Source organism: Numida meleagris, chromosome 2, assembly GCF_002078875.1.
Source record: "Numida meleagris isolate 19003 breed g44 Domestic line chromosome 2, NumMel1.0, whole genome shotgun sequence".
In the NCBI taxonomy this organism is placed as follows: domain Eukaryota; kingdom Metazoa; phylum Chordata; class Aves; order Galliformes; family Numididae; genus Numida; species Numida meleagris.
In genome coordinates, this window is record NC_034410.1 from 14,267,718 (window position 1) to 14,284,172 (window position 16,455).

Genomic DNA, 16,455 nt, shown 5'->3' on the forward strand with positions numbered 1-16,455 from the left:
ATAAATTTGCTGTAACTTGATCATTCCAAAAGAGAACTGCTTGAAAAATGTAACCAGCCTTTCTAGTCATCCGGTCTGTAGAAGGGTGGATTACTCTGTCAAGGCAGCCAAATTTAACAGGGAAAAGAACCAGATTTAGCAACCATATCAAAAGCAGACATTGTCTCAAGAGGCACAAGACTCAAACTCCATCCAGATAGGAGTCAAGGTGAGTAGCACAAACAAGTTCCTAACCTCCTATTTAAAGGTGGATGGAAAGTGTATTTCTTATCTAAAACTGTTTAAACTCCAAAATCACTAATGATTATGCATACAGGGTTAAAAATTACACATACATTTATGGAGCTCTGCTGGGGAAGAGCAATGATGGCGTGATCAAAATTAATGCACTGAGCCCCTTATCAGCGTAAAATATTAAGAGTTAACATGAAGTATGGAAACAGAGTCACAGGATGGCTTGTCTTGGAAGGGACCTTAAAGGTCATTCAGTTCCAACTCCTGCCGTGGGCAGGATCAGGCTGCCCAGGGCCCCTTGCTTGACCTTGAATCTCTCTGAAGATGGAGTATGACAAAGGGGCATGAAAATTATCACATATATTAGTAGAGGGCCGCTAAGGTGGTCAAGAAGCTGGATGGCATGACTGGAATTGAAATGCCAGTTCTTCCTTGAAGAAGAAACTTCCATCGTTGTAGACTGGCAGATTACTCTTCCATTAACTTCACATTCAAATGATAGAACATTCTCTGAGCCTAGCCCTAAATTCATGTTCATGGGATGTTTTAAATACCATAGAGGAAACTGGGCCTGTACTCCTGGCTTCATCCACCACTTGCCCCTGCATATGAAAGCCCCAGAGTTAGCATCAAATGCAGAATGAAGCTAGTTAGGAACTGAAGTGAGGAGTCAGCTGGGGAGGGACACGTGTGCCATCCTGAGTGCAGGCTGAGCGTCTGCTGCTGCTGCTGGCCCATCTGCAAGTAGGTCAGCGGCCTATTTGTGGTGTCCATGCGGCTGCGGGATGCCAGCAGGGAGTGAGTCAGCTGGGCCACAGGAACCATGCACAAGGCCGTGGCCATGGGGAGCCTCTTCTGTTTTCCTTCTCAAAGCATTTCACCCTCTCCCTGCAGTGTGGAGAAATTTAATCCCGCTTTCAGGAGAGTCAAAGGATAGGTGCTTGTTTTTGTGGGACAGGTGGGGGCTGGCAGTATCGGCTGCCTGATGGCTGCTGCTTTGCTTCTGGGAGGGAGAGCTGAAAGACTTCCCCTGACCCCAGAAAGCTCCAGCAATGGTCTGAGGCTGAGACGGTGCCAATGCCCTTCCTGCAGCAAGGCTGATGTATTTTTTTTTCATCTTTGTAAGCAACACCACCAACTGCAACACCAGCTGCAGGGGAGAAGAGAACCACTGCCAGGTACGGAGTTGTTTTTATAGGTAGTGGGATTTGACTTGTTTGTTGGGCCCATTTGTCGTGTCATGGTGATGTGGTTTAACCAGACACATGGCCCTCCGGTCCATTGGGTGACCACTGGGAAAGAATCCCTTCACTTCCTTTCAGACCAAGCACAACTTCTGGGTTGATGGACACAAGGAGAAAATCAGCAGGCTCTTAACCAACCTGGCTTCTGAGTTGCTAATTCTGTCTGCTGTGCCTCGGCTCTGTAATTCTCTCTCACATGTCAAAGCAGAATTTGAGATTTTTACACATTTTTCCACGATTTCTGGACCTATGCCCAGAAGACAAAACCAGTGTATAATATAAATGATTAAGATAGATAGCATTATAAATTAATATATTATAGCAATTAAAATAATAATTATTACTGTATATTATAAACTAATATATAGGCAAATATATGTAGCTAGCTAGGCTGCTAGTGTCCAGAAATTCCTCCTCTGTGCACTGTGCAAAGGCAGATCTTTTCTCTTGCTTTGGTGCATGTTCAGTAGGCTTAGTTATGATAACTACCCTACAAGGTATGTATAGTGTTATTGAAGTGCACATGTGCAAAATGTCCCAAATATTTCAGATTTACGTGACCTACAAAGACAAAGTAGCTATGTCTCCAGTGACTAGTTTATTTGTAAAAGAGCCTCAAGACTTCTTCCATGTGATTCTATTTGTTGCTTGCTGTTGAGCTAGTAACATTTCTCATCTTTCTTTCTTTTCTTCCATAGTCCTGACACATTGTCTGTTTTGTTTTAAAAAGGAGTTACTGTAGAAGTTTCCAAACGATAATTATCTGGGGAAATACTTGTGTTCTCTGGAAGTCAGCATCATGAAATACCTGTGGATTTACTTCAAAGAGGAGGAAAGTTTAAATACAGAAACACTGGCATATTAGCTCATTTCTATTTTTTATCTGCCTATTTTAGATTTGTAGCTACAGGCAAACCTTAATGTAGGGTAAACTTTGGCTTAAGGAGGCACCATTGTTTGCCATGAGATGAGGGTCAGAAACAAGGTCTGGAAACCATTTCTCAAAAAAACCCTTATAAAACTAGGAAGCTATTCATGTGGTTTGTGTTCACACCAAGTCTCGGAAAGCACCATTTGTCATGGTGACAGCCACCAAATAAATCTTATAAAGGGACACAGCTAAACAGTTTCAAAATGAAAACTCTGAGCTGGAGCATCAGACACTCAGCTGAGCTATGTTCTGGGAAGAAGCTGTAACTGTCTCTTGGGCACTTAACAAAGGTGATTGTAGCTAGGAAACCATATGGACTCACGTAAATGAACTTTACTGTGTAAAACTGATGTGCAGAGAAAAATACCACATGATGCTTGCCACCTGTTCAGGATGAAAGGATACCTTGAAATCCTAGGAGAGTGAGAAAGGGAATCAGATGTAAAGAATACTTCACTGAAGATGGTTTGCAGTGGATTGTTGTCCCTGGAAAACGATAGATATATCTTACTCTGCACACACACACACAAAAAAGAACAGTTGGAATGTATGCCTTCCCCGGTACTTTTAAAACATTAGGCAGTGCAGCAATTAGTTGGTCATGGAAGAAAAGAGCCAGCAGCACTTGTGGCTTTGGGATAACACAAGCTTTGGGGCCTGGAAAGCAAACAGTAAGTCTTGGGATGGGCAATTAATGAACTGGGTAGAAAGAAGATTTTGGCCCTCTGGTTCTCTCTTTTTTCTTTTTCCTTTTCATTTTCTTTTTCCCTCCTGTAGATAGTTTTACTGAGGCTAGCTTGGCTTCTGGGTTAGGAAGATCTGCCCAGAAATAATGAGATTCCTTAATTTTCTGCAAAGGTTTTCACCAAAAGATTCTGCACCAGCTACAGTAGTATTTTCAAGACTAGCCTGGCTCAGGGCTCTGTGATGGCTGAGGAGGCAAGCTGTGCAGTTCCCTGGCTGTTCCCTTTCCCAGGCCAGTAAAAGAGCCAACACGGTCCCTTCCAGCAACAAAGCAAAGAAAGAAATTTGAAAGGCTGATACTCTTCGGTTTAAGTAAAGAGTTCTTAGCAGAAGAAAGAGAAGTCTTCATTTTCCTGCTCTGTATCTGTTGCACAAATTAGTTCAGCCTTTCCTCTTTCTTGTCTTTTACTCCTTTGTTTTCCCTCTCTCCACGTCTCAGTTCAGATCCTGAGTATACCATCATGCCCTAATTGCCCCCACTTTTACTCATATTCCAGTAGTCCCTCTTGTCTCCTGTTTCAATACTGTCCTGAATCCAGGTTCATGTAATATAAGTAAAGCAAATGATTTAGAAAGAAATTGAGCTTACAAGCCATGCATCTCTCTTCACTCCCTCCTTAGATTTGTCTCTGCTATTATATCCCACAAATGTGAACATCATTGTTTGTCCATTAACTTGCAAGTAATTAAGGCCAGGAACTGCATCTTTGAACGCATTTGGGCAGCACACCATTCAGTGGGGACCTAATTTCTGCTTGGAGCATTACCATAATATTAATTATGATAGTTGAGAGTCTCAGGTGTGCTTTGGCTGCAATTGAACCAGAACAAAAAGCAAGCCTGCAGACTATAAGCAAGGCAGATGCTTACTCAGTCCTAATAAGGGAGTTTCTCCCTTTTGCCAAACATGGAGTGATAGTTTATATTTTTTCTTTCCTAGAACAACAAAGGAGATTCCCTGTAGGAAGACATGGGGGTTCTAGCCCACGCTAGAGCTGGGCAAAAATCTGAGAAGTGCCCTAGGGACATCCATATGACCCTCCTGCTGCAACTGGATGAAAGCCATCCTCCAAGAACTCCCTAACATGACCCAACCCTCAAAGTTTTTCTACGTTTTCTGTGGTGCGCAAGAGGCATTATGTGCTTCACTCTCCAGGTCTTCTGCAAGTACATGCTCAGTCCAGGCAGATTCTTTGGAGAGCTTGTAACCCCAACAGGGGTTTTGTGATTCCTTCATATTTGCACTATTAATCTAAGTATGGTTGGAATTCCTGCTGATTTTAAGAGCCTTACCTCCAAGGCAATTAGGCAGTCTGGCATCAGCTTTTAGACAAATAAATTCTTTTGTCAGAACATGTGCATATATTTTGTCAGGAGGTGCCTCTATTGCTCTGCTAGGCAGCTATCTCAGGTCCGCACCTTGTAGGCTGAAATGTATTATGTGGCATTTACTTTTGTACACTGGTCATTTGTATCCATGTATATGGCAGAACTGCCCAAGCAGTGAGCGGCAGCTCTCTTTTTGTGGAGTGACAGGGGAGCATTTTAAGATTTGTCTAATGCTCACAACCACAGGCTTCATTTGGTTTCCAGCTTCAAGACTGGGTCTGTCAAGCTGTCAAGCTGTTTTAGCACAGCTGTAAGTATCAAGATAGAGAGCTAAGATGACGGGAATGCACAAACAGCTATCTGGTTCATTAACTTGCAGACATTTTCTGGAAATCTGGAAATAGGGCTGTGGACTAGTCTTGAATTTAGAAGACTTGGCTTGCTCCCATCTCTGTGCCACAGGCACAGTATGTCAGCCTGGGCAAGAGGATTCCATTCTGTGCTTTACCTCCTCCCGGTGTTTTTTCTCTAAATAACCAGGCCTCATTATTCACTCCCCATAAAATTCCTGTTAGGCTAACCTATTTTTCATGGGGAGTCTGTGAAGTGAAAAGGCTAAATGGAAATATCAACTCTGCTTTTAACAGCCTGATGCAGAGTGTATCTCCCTAAAGAATGTTAGAAGATAACATGGCAAATCGAGTTTGAGTCAAGAACAGAAAGGCTTCCATTTCTAGACCTGTTTACAGAAGATCAGCTCCTTGTTCTCATTCTTCCATCACAGCTGAAATTTCTAGGCCTGAGGAACATGGTGGACAGAGAATCAGAGACGGGAGAAAAAGAGATGGCCCTGCTGGCATGGCACTCAGCTCTGGCACGAGTTTTGGCCTTGCCTGCATCCCTTTTGGAAAAGGGAAGGAGCTCTGTACAACTTGAGAGAGTATTTCAATATGAAACATATTGTCACAGAACTGAGCTAGCAGGAGAAACATTTGCACCTTAATCACATTGTATTCTCCAAATTTGATCAATGATCCATCATCTTTAGTTTCTGCTCTGACAGTGGTAAATACCAGATGTTTCAGAAAAATGTGCAAGCAGTCTGGTAAGCTTAAGGTTTAGCCTGCCCAAGGCACGCTTCCTCCAAAGCCAGGTAGCTGGCTGATGGCCTGGCCCATGGAGGTTTATTTCCCCACAGTCATGGTTCAAATAAAGATGCAATGGTAGATTGGTTCCGTAGGTTACCTAATCACTACACAGAATTATTTGCTATTCCAAAGTACAATTTATTAGAAACAGAACTGGAAGAAATGTTTTGAACTAGCTTGGCTTCTAACCTACCCAGATGAACCAGAGCGCTTGAGAATTATTCTAAGTGTTCTTCATACGGTAAAATAATTTGAAGCTTGAGAGGAGAGTCAGTTGCATGCATTTTGGGGGGCATGCATCTTTTTTCTACCTACCAAAAGAAAATAATAGAAGAAAGTTTGAATGATCTTCATAGTTTTCAGAGTCAGGGTTCAGTCAAGTACCTGAAGGCTAATATTTATCTGGCCCTTACATATATCCCACAGTTCAGCAGACCAGGAACCAGTGAAATTCTCTCACATAAGAATTTTCAGCTCTCCAACTTCAGACACTGGCCAAAACCCTGCAAAACCAGCTTTTCATGTAAAATTCTGGCATTATTGGTCCTGGTCAAAATTGGAAACATGAAGTGTAAAAAAAAATCTAAAACTTACTTATTTCAGGTAGAGTCAATCTCTGAAACAGTGTCTTATACTAGAAACATTCCATCTGATGACACTTGCCAAATCCTAGGGTATTTCTTCTGGGTGGGGTGGAATTGAGTTGCTCCTGAAGTTTTTCTGTGTTTTTGATAAGAGTCAAACACCCAGGTTAAATTTGGTTTTAAATATTTTCACTATAGCAGATACAGCTTGTTTGCTCCTTCACAGTTTGTATCTGTCTTTGAACAAACATCAGCTACGCTTGTGTGCTTTTCCTACTTACCTCTTTCAGCTGAGATATTCCCAAAAACAGAAGAAGGAACAAAATAGGCCCTTCTGATGTTCCCAGTCCTCCTCACAAATCCCACAATAACAATGTCCAACCTCTTGATGCTGTGATAGCTCTTAGAGGATCGTGCATGAGGACACCATGAAGCCAGAAATACCTGCTGCTCAGTAGCATACCTGGGGCACCCTTGCTTATGTATTTGCTCTTGGAGCATGAGCCAGCTGAAGTACAGTCATATTGCTTCTCAGTTCTTCAAGACATTTTCTATACCTCATCACTGGCAAGCTCCCCTTCGTGCTCTATATGTTCATTGTAAGTTATTTCATGAACTACACTTTGAGTCACAGTCGGTACGCTATTTTTATCACAAGCTAGTGCAAAGTCAAACTTAGCCAAGCTAGGATGAGAACTGATCTAAGAGGATTAACAGAGATACTCCTGCCCCTTACCATGTACAGAAGTTGTTGTTAGCTCACATACACAATGTCACAGGCATTTAAGATACAGTGCCTTCATAAAAGACAAAGAACTTTACAGGGGGACACCAGGATATTTAGGATGGTCCGATCAGAAACTAGTCTCAAAAAGTGAACTTAAATTCATCTGGGATGGAAGTGCATGTGGAAAAGCAGCACATTATCTTAGCGGTGCCAGATCTTCCACCAATAGATCATTTCTTTGAGAGGAACCATTTTTATCACCTACTGATTCACTGGTTAGAGTAGGAGTGGAAAAGACAGCAAATTACAAGCAAGGTGACAGGAATTTATCTCCATTCCACATTCTGATTAACTGTCTTTGGTTTCTCCTTCATTAAATATTTTGAAGTGTCAACCACCAGGTGGGAATTGGGCAGGGTCAGAAAGAAGTCTGCACAAAAATGAATGAGTTGCTGACCTGGGGAGGCTGATGTCCCCTGCCTAGGTAAGGAACAGACCAGCTCTTACCATCACCCTAGGATTTTTTAGTGTAATACAGCCTTTGGGATTTGTAAATCAGGGTGCTTGTGATAATGTTGTTCTTACACTGTAACGATCTCCCAGTGTGACAGAATGACAAGGAGGGCAATGCATGATGTATGCATTCGTGTTTTCTGGGCCAATCGAACAACTTCTCATTCATTTTAGGAGGAATCTGTTCAAACCTTAGGAGAGAAAATAATTCTCTCTCTCCTTTCTTCCTCCCACTGAGAACCCACTCTGGTCACACCCAGCAGTGGTGGAGGCGGAGGAAGGAAAGGGACCGCTGGGAAGCTAAGTGACTCCCACCTGTACTGAAGCAAAACAGTCCCATTTCATGCACTGCTCTCCACAATTACACTGATGTTGCACTTTACCCTGTAACAACAAAATAGAGATACCATTTCTCACCTTGCTGTAGTCCAAACTTCATCTCTTCTCTGAGCTTTTCTTTTACCTACCCTACCCAGACGGACTCTCGAGCTGTGGGCCCTACAGCCATCTTCTCCAAGGCCTGATCCTGATTTCTGGCCTTACTGCTCCTGCCTTTGGCTTCTGTTCAATCCCCAGCACATTTTGTGTGTATTTGGAATCCAGATGTGCATTGCAGATGCTGCTGATTTGTTTCAGCACTTGCACCAGCAGCTAATTGGAGCTCTGCCCCATTAGCAGCACACCAAGACATCAGCTTCTAGCGCCATTTAACTGTAATGAGCTAAGACCTGAAGAAATGAAGCAAGGTGCTTAGAGCAGAATGCAAAACAGTGGCTGCATTTATACGAACCTACCTGTAGCTTCCATTTGGTAGGAGATGAAAGGAGATGAAGGATATGTTCCCAGGGAATACAAACTCTGGGAAATGTGGGAGGTTGCTGTAGGACTTTCAAAACATGGCATCTGCTCTCAAGACGTTTAGTCAACCCAAACTGTAAAATAAGGGGGCCGGAAACATTCTTACATGAAAATGTGGGGTTTAATCAGCTGCACCAATAAGGCAAGAGTTTATATGCTCTGAGATCACATGAGCCTGATCTTTAGAGGAGCTTGTGAATGCGATGGTCTAATTTTTTGCTTCATTTTAGACACTGAATATTTCAAGTTTGGACTCAGTGACAAGCTAAAAAAAGGTGTTTAGTCACTCAGCTTGCACAAAGGCAAAGTAAACTGCCTTTACTCATTTAGCTCTTAAAAGCTGGTGCTTAAAGTTTAGCATCACTGTCCAAAAACCTCACTCTCGATGCTGGAGTGTTAAAAAAAAAGAAAAGAAAAATCCCAGGAACAAAGATGTTGTACAGCACCAGTTCTCTCCTAAATGAGATCTCTCGCAGGTTTGACCCTCAGTCCATCTCCTTTGTCTGTTTATCCTTCAACTGTAACCTCTTCAGCTCACATCATTCTGCTTCTAGAGCTAAATTCTTGTGAGTCATAGTGCTGGAATGCCAATAAATATGGCTGTAACCATGTCCCACTTTGTTGCTGCAGATCATTTTGGCACAAAATTGGCCCATTCTTATCTTTCTTTGTGCAAATCTCCTCTAAAAATAAAAAAATAAAATAAAATAAAGAGCTTCAGACCTGACTGTGGTCTTTGGGTGCAAAAACAGGAGAAAGATTTCAAAATAACAGAAATTGTTTGTACTGTTGAAACAGTCTATGGACAGAGACAGACTTCCAAGCTTCTGAGATGGTATATGCCACTCACAATAGTTGGGAAGTCCATACTTCCTTCTTTGAGGGTTTTCCTGCTAAGTCAAGGATAATTTTGCTACTTGTTAATTGTGATAGGATCAAGAAGAGGTCCCAAACAGTGTCTTAAATTAGTAGAAGTGCTCTGTTTCAATCTGTTCCAATGATGCTTGTGTATTTAAATTTGTTGCTCATCAATTACATTTGGAAATAAAAGGTGAGTACTTAACAAAGCTTTTCCCTTCCTTCCTTGCTCACTCTCTCTTTCCTATTCTCTCACTTTCTAGTACATCTTAAAACTTATTTTTCTTACAACTATTCCTCAAGAATCAGTTGTCAAAAAGTCCCTGATCTCAAGAGAAATGATGAGGAGGCCCATGGCAATCGCCTTTCCTAACAAGGATGTCCACATAGGCTGGGTAATGAGATCCACGTCCCGGAATGCAGTGCAGTTATGTAGGCAACTATTTATAAGCTAGCTCAGAGATAATTGTGTTTATCTAATATTGAATCATTTGTATGCAGTTTTACAAATAAACCAGCCTCTTGGATATTATCCTAGTATGAAAAACTTCTATCCAAAAATACAAAGCAAGAAACCACAGGCAGTGCAAAACACAGTCAAAACGAGCACTGTGCAGATCCTCCGGAAAATCACTTTGGTTTGTGTTACATTATAAAAGCAGAGTTGTTTAGGGTTTCATGGGCCTGTCTAACAGGGCACTGCATCTCTCAAAATTCAGAGGCTGAGCCGTGCCCCCTCCTCTGCCAGGCTGGAGGGGACTGAGGCACGTAGTGACATGGGAACACCTCGTTCCCCACCAAACACACCCAGACCCTGCTCCAGCACCCCGGGGGCTCCCATTCCCACAGATCACTGCTGCTGTTGAGCAAGACTTCTTGACGAATGAGCCATTGTCTCGAAATTGCTTCAGAGTAAGCAAGTCTCATTGGCTGGAAGCCAGAATGCTTTCCTCTTTTTGTTGGAGGGTGTTATTTTAGGTGTGAACATTGTGGGGTTCTTTTAATGGCGCCAGCTTCTCATTTCTAACTGAAGTAGCTTGAAGTTCCTAGGCCAGTTTTTAAACATGGGTCCCAAACGTGGCTATTTTTCTTAACTTCGTTTGTTCATCTAACTATGGAAAGATCTAATGAGCTGCATTCAGAAATGCTTCCCAGACAGGTCCAGGTACACACCAGTGCTGTTTTCTTACTGTTTTCTGATGGTGGGTGGTTAGCTGCTTGGCAAAGCCATCCCAAAATAAAGGAGGACATAGACTTTCATTTATTTGTGTTCTAGGAGAATTTTTTCATCCAAGATTTCTATGTGCAGTGGTCATTAGCTTCAGTGCAGATTGCAAACTCCTTGATAAGAGTTAGGTAAAGTAGATAGATTGTATTTGTGTTTAGAGCACACATTTAGGAATCATGTCAGGACAAGATCCCTGTAACTCAGAGTGGGCTCATGCTCATGCAGTACAATACTTACACATTCTTCTTTGGGGCAGTGTGCTGGGCTGATAGAATCCTATTCCCAGCACCTTGGGTGCAGCGTAAGAGACAAGTTAAGCAAGGCTCCAGATTGAATGTTTTTTTTTTTTTTAAGAAATTTTTTTTCCATCTTTCTTCTGTGGAATCTAAAGAAAATGCAATGCAAAGATCATTACCTGAGATCTTTTGCACTGAATGAATCTTGTGGGATAAACCTTATTTTAAGAACTGTAAACATATCTGAGCATATGTATTCTGTGTATATACTATATTTTTATACGCATGCACATGAATGTATGCATATATAGATATGTTCTTGTAAGTAATGTGATGGCAATGGAATTTCTGTCCTGCATAAAGAAAATCTTTCTCTTTCGAACTTTCCCTAAAAAATCTGCCCCTAAAGTGGAGCATTCCTTGTAGGGCAGCTTGTTACCAGACTTGGCTCCAGGAAGAGCAACCACCGTCTTTCTCCTAACTGACAGCAGGAGCCCGCAGGGATCTATAATTCACTGACAAGAAACAATTTAATTACCTTAACTGTTGAAACTTGCAGATCAGCCAGTGTGGAGCCCTGAGATAATCTCTGTGCTGAGTGTACCTGAGCCTCCTGACACAGGAGCTGTGCCCAGATGAGCATGGGGAGCGGTGGTGTGGAGCCAGGCTCCCTGTGCACGCAGCCCACACTGAGGCTGAAAGCCCATCCTGTCAGGAACGATGACAGCAGTCAAGTGAGGACCAAGAGCTTTCCTCAGGGCCCCTTGTGTTTGATCTGTATGGGGTATGAAATTCCTCCTGGCACATATCTCGAGTGGCTCTAGAAATGCAGTCCTTCTTCCCACCTGTCACACAAGGTATGGAGTCACCGCAACCCTACGTTCATCATCAGAGGAAGGCTTTCAGGCATCCAGGCTTTGATCTGCATTTGGATAATGCAGGCATTTCAAAATCAGCCTAAATGTAGCACTGAACATTTAAGAACCTGACTTTTGGTTTGGTCCTGGAATAAGCTGTGGTCCTTCCTTCATCTGAGAGACACTGTTTAGTGAGCGTGGTGGTGGTGGGTTGATGGTTGGACTAGATGATCTTAGTGGCCTTTTCCGACCTTAAAAGATTCTGTGATTCTTGGAGCCTCCTGAGAAAAGCACACACACCAAAGGTTCCTAGAGTACACAAGGATCCATTGTTCCAGAACTGCTACAAACTAGCAGTTGAAATAAAGGATGGAGGTATTTTTCTTAACCTTGCTTAAAATTGTTTGGGGTAATTATCCAAAAGTACACTAATAAATTGCCATTCTCTCGTGATCCCACACAGTGCACGATGCTGTCAGACATCTGATCAGGACACGACGGTATGTTCGAGGCAGAGTGGAGCTTAACTGCTTCAGCTGCTCAGTGCGAGACTGCTTGTGTGCCTCCAGCAGCTATAATGGGTGTTAGCAGTGGCACCAGGGACTTCTCCCTGGTTAATCCAGAGAGGACACACTATCTGCTCAGATAGCATGAGGTGAGAAGCCTAGGAATTTATGCAGCTGTGGTGCTTCTCCTCACTGCAGCCCTCAGCTTTAACACAGCACAGGCAGTGACTGTCTGCCACCTTGGACAAAAAGACAGGGCAGAAATCGGGTTCAGCAGTGCTATGGGGGCAGCGGTGAAGAATGTGGGAAGCAGGCAAAAGTGTAGCTCCCATCTTCTGGTAACATCATGAAGAATGCTGTCTCAGTACTTTGCTGAGGTGGAATCCTTCTCCAGCTGAGGATCTGAACCAGTGGCAGCCATCTGTGCAATTCCAGTGAAAGTGCCTGTGGAAGGAGAGGGATCAAATGCATCCCAAGGCAACAGGTAACCTGCTGGTGCTCCAGGTGAGCAGGGTGCTCTCTGCCCGGACTGGGCACCCCAAGACACTCTTTTTGGTTGGGTTTGTGCACTGCCTACTGCCTATGTGTGTCCTCTGTAAGATGATTTTGCTTCTGCTACAGATAACAGCACAGAGAGAAGACAAGCAGAGACTGGGAAGGTTCAGCTCCATGGAACTCTCATGGCTGTGACTCTCTGCTGTCCCGGAAGTCCTGAGCAAGGCTACAGGGAGGGGATGCTCCTTCACAGCAAAACCCAGGGTGCACCCAGATTGGCCCTCAGACCTCTGTGTTCCTATTTTGTAGGAAATATGGGTGTTTTAAAATGAGAATTCTGAACAGGGACAATAACAGCCACTTTGAAAATTAGCTGTAGAAGGAGAAGACAGAAGAAATCCATCTGGAAAACGTCATTTATAATTTTACTGAAATACAATTTAAAAACAAATCATATTTTACTCTTCCTTAAATATTGTTACTGCTTCATTACTTTATGGGAGATTAATAGTAGCATACAATACTCTTACTGTTACATTCTTATTCTATCTTGTGATCATCACAAGATCTTGGGAAAGAGATCACTTACACTGTTCCACATCCTATTATTTCAAGGCAACAGTAATAATAAAATAAAGACAGCTGTAGCTAAGCATAAATTTGGGCAGTGTTTTCTAGCTCAGAGTGGATCCATTTTGGCTCACAGTTTCCATCATAACTTCTGGTACACACACAGAGCACCATGCTGGTGAAAACATAGTGATTCAACTCAGCGTAGCAACCCTGACAGCAACCAAGCCTGCAGAAAAGGTAGGCTGAGAGATACTACATTGCTGGGCAAACTGGGACAAGGGAGCCCCAATCTCCAGCACACGGAAAGCTCTGAACTTGTCTGAGGGCAATTGTTTTGTTCCTTCCGTACTGGGTGCATACTGCCTCGGCCACTCCTGGCTGGCCCTCCCGGGGATCACCACGTGGCCTAGTGCTTGTTGCAGTGGTCCCTGGCCGGCAGGGGATGCAGCGGGCTCCACAGGACCAGGGCGGGCTGGGCGCGAGGGGAAGATGAGGAATTGAGCCAAGAGTCACTCCAAGGCTGCAACACAAGCAGGACTTGCACTTCAGTAACTGGTCCAGGGTGTGAGAGGGCGAGGGATGCCTCCTGTTTCTGAGTTAGCGTGCACACAACTTCAGTGCTCTCACTTAACTCATTTACAAGAAAATCTCCCAGATTCAGATCTGAAGGTATCCAGAGCACTGCTAGCCTTTATTCATGGTGACAAGCAGTTTCATTCCGATCTTTGATACACTTCCCCACTCCTTCATTATTTAAAGTGTGGTTTTACTCTAAAGAGTGACTGTATAGAATTGGCATCTGCTTCCTTTGCAGATATATTCCATGTGTGAAATCAGAATCAGCTCTTGTTACTTAAATGGCAAGGATTTATATCACGTAACCCCTCTGTGTGTTGGCGGTGCAGAGGTTGGGTTGTGCTGTCCCACCTCAGGCAGCAGCAGTACCACTCTTCTATTTTAACCTGAGCCTTTTAGCCAAAAGAAGGGATCATGGATTGTTTCCTTCAAAAGGAGAAAGGGTGATGAGGAAGGTATTTCTTTTGATACACCTCTTAATTTACTAAGGATGTGTACCACTCACAAATCAGAAGAAAAATCAGACAAAAGGAGATAATCCCTTTTCTTACACCCCTCGCCTAGTCATGTGCCCTTTCCTTCTTGCACAGCTTTTATTGGGGTGTATTTGTTTTAAGTGCTTCTTTTATATTTTCTCTGCTAGCTCCCCTTGGCTGCCTCTTTCTCAAACACATGAGCCTTTTTAAAAGGGTAGGCAGTAAAAGCTCCCCCCTTCCATGCCCCGTGTGTACTTTCATCTTTGGCAGTGACACATACTTGTGTTTGATGTGGAGGTTTCTGTAGGTTTAATTATATGGTTTCTTGTGGAATGTAATAGTTTCTTCAGCTATCAAGTGGTGGTCGCTGTGGCTGGCCAAAGACAGTATTAAAGTTCATTAATACCTGCTCAGTTGGGTTCTGTGCTCATTCATCACTCTTCAATCCCAGGGAAGACAAAGAAGTTCCCCGAAGCGACAGGATGGAGCACAGTGGCATACATCGCCCACAGGGTCTGCAGGTTGTTTGGGGCCAGGAAAGGGACACAAGCGGGGGAACCCCAGTTTGTCTTTAAAAACTGAAGTGAATCTTTTTGCTTAACAAATCAGAAAACCAGGGCCGCTTGAGAAGGGCTTTTCCAAAGATTTCAGAGTAATGACATTAAATAACTCAGAAGTTTTGATGCATTTCCCTGGAGAAATCCAAGCTGGTACAGTGTAGATTTTCTGAAATTAGAGGAAGGCTGCTGCCTGTGGAAAGCTTTGCTGTGGGCAAGCAGGTTTCAGGAGGGGAAGCTGAGGAGCTCTCGTGCTGCTGGCTTCCTGGTGTGCCTCTGCCCAGTCCTCGCTCAGCACTGGGCATTGACCAGAGCTGCAAGCTGGTCACATACATTGCAAAGCATCCTCAAACCTTACCTAGTGCTAAACAACCAGCAGAAATCACTTGAAAAATACAGTGAATTCTGTCTGTTTAGTGACCTGAAGACCTCACCGTTATGAACCTGAGTTCAGCCCCATGTCTGGGTCCCTCCGTGCTGTAGGAGAGCATCCATGGATGCGGCCTCTGCATGGTCACCTCCTCCCACAATCCTGGTAGTAGAACAGATGCCCTCTTCTGAGCTGCCCCCTGCACCCTGAGCCACTAGCAGCCCCCTCCGTGGTGTGGGGCTTAGAGCAGATGGGGCTCTAATGTCATCTGCACTAAGTCCTCCTCTTTTGGAGTCCCTTCCACTTTATGGCAGACTTTACTACTGCAGCTGTGTATTGGCCTCATGGTTTCAATGATTTTCCCATAATACTCTCAATCCCTTTCCTGCTCATTGCTCTGGATGATTGGTTCCTTGCCCTTATATTAAATTATGGTACATTTTTTTTCTGCAGCAACTGCATTATACTGTATTACAAGCTGGTATTTACCATCTGGCCCAATCACAGTAACAAGCTGAGCACTTCTGAATAAAAGACATTTTTTCCTCAGAATTTATACTGCCTCCAGTGCCAGTATTCTCTATGGACCCTGAGCACATAATTATTTCACGAGGTATCCTGCAAATGGATCCACGCAGATGCCAGGACATCCTGCAGAAGTACCCATGGAGATGAATTTGGAGGGTTTAGCCTTTCCAAGGCACACAGGTAAGACAAGCAGTCTTGCTACTTTCTTGTTGCCTTCTTACTGCAGTCTCCTTGCCTCCTGCTTGAAGTAATTAAAATCTCCTCTCACAGGTGCACTGTGCATCCTGATCCTAGTCTGCTCTTTGACATTGCTTCCATCTTGATCAGTTTTATAAACCAATTAGCCACGGGCTTCCCCCCAGAGGGCCATTAATTGCTGACTACCTCAGAACTGCTGGACCATGACTGTATTTATTTAGATTTCTAAAAGATGTTCAGTCCTACTCTCCAACAATTTGTGACATCTGAGCCCACTGGAGTCCTAAGAACCACAAATGCCCCAAACCCAGGAGGCTCCCCGCCTCTCCCACTACCTCTCTCTGCCAATTATCTCTTTTAGTCTTATTACTTTTGTTGATCTCTGTCTGAAATTGAAATGCATATAAAAAGAATGAACTTCCAGCTCAGTCCTTGGAAACACTGGGGGGAGGGAAGGAAAGAATGTGATGATGCTCAGAAATGACCCGGAGAGTTCAGGAAGCATCTCATTATCCCTGGCTGAAATGAGTTTGCTGCAAACTGGGGCTTTGGGAGTAAATTAAGAAAGGGTAAAGGTGGCCCCAGGCTAGTGGGATACTGAGAAGGTCAGAGCAGAGTGGAGACCTCAGGCTTTGTCACGAATTTGCATGCACAGACCCTGTGGCAAGACACCTTATTTTAAAAG